The following is a 267-nucleotide window of genomic DNA, read 5'->3' as shown; positions in this document are numbered from 1 at the left end:
CAGCAGCAGCAGCTGCTGCTGCTGCTGCTGCTGCTGGAGGAGGAGCAGCAGCTGCTGCTGCAGCGGGAGCTGAATTACGCAGCAGCCTAGTGAAGCAGCTCAGGACAGGGGGCCCCCGGGGGCCCCGGGGCCCCCAGCTGCTGCTGGGGGCCCCCAGCTATCACAGCAGGCAGCTGCATGGGGGCCCCCATGCTGAGGCAGCTAAGCAAAGCAGGAGACGTACTGCTGCTGCTGCTGCTGCTGCTGCTCCCCCAGCTCCTGCTGCTG

At 68.2% G+C, this 267-nt stretch overlaps 1 protein-coding gene across 1 annotated transcript in view; it reads left to right on the top strand.

The window, feature by feature from the left end:
* EMH_0027100 (uncharacterized protein) overlaps positions 1-267 on the top strand; it is a gene marked incomplete at both ends in the record, with an annotated part of 5378 nt that overhangs the window by 1929 nt on the left and 3182 nt on the right. The gene's annotated exons all lie outside the window — the stretch shown is intronic.

The sequence above is a fragment of the Eimeria mitis genome, genomic scaffold, assembly GCF_000499745.2.
Source record: "Eimeria mitis Houghton genomic scaffold, Emh_scaff999, whole genome shotgun sequence".
Taxonomy (NCBI): domain Eukaryota; phylum Apicomplexa; class Conoidasida; order Eucoccidiorida; family Eimeriidae; genus Eimeria; species Eimeria mitis.
The sequence above is the reverse complement of the archived record's forward strand: the minus strand, read 5'-3'. Positions and strand labels throughout refer to the sequence as shown.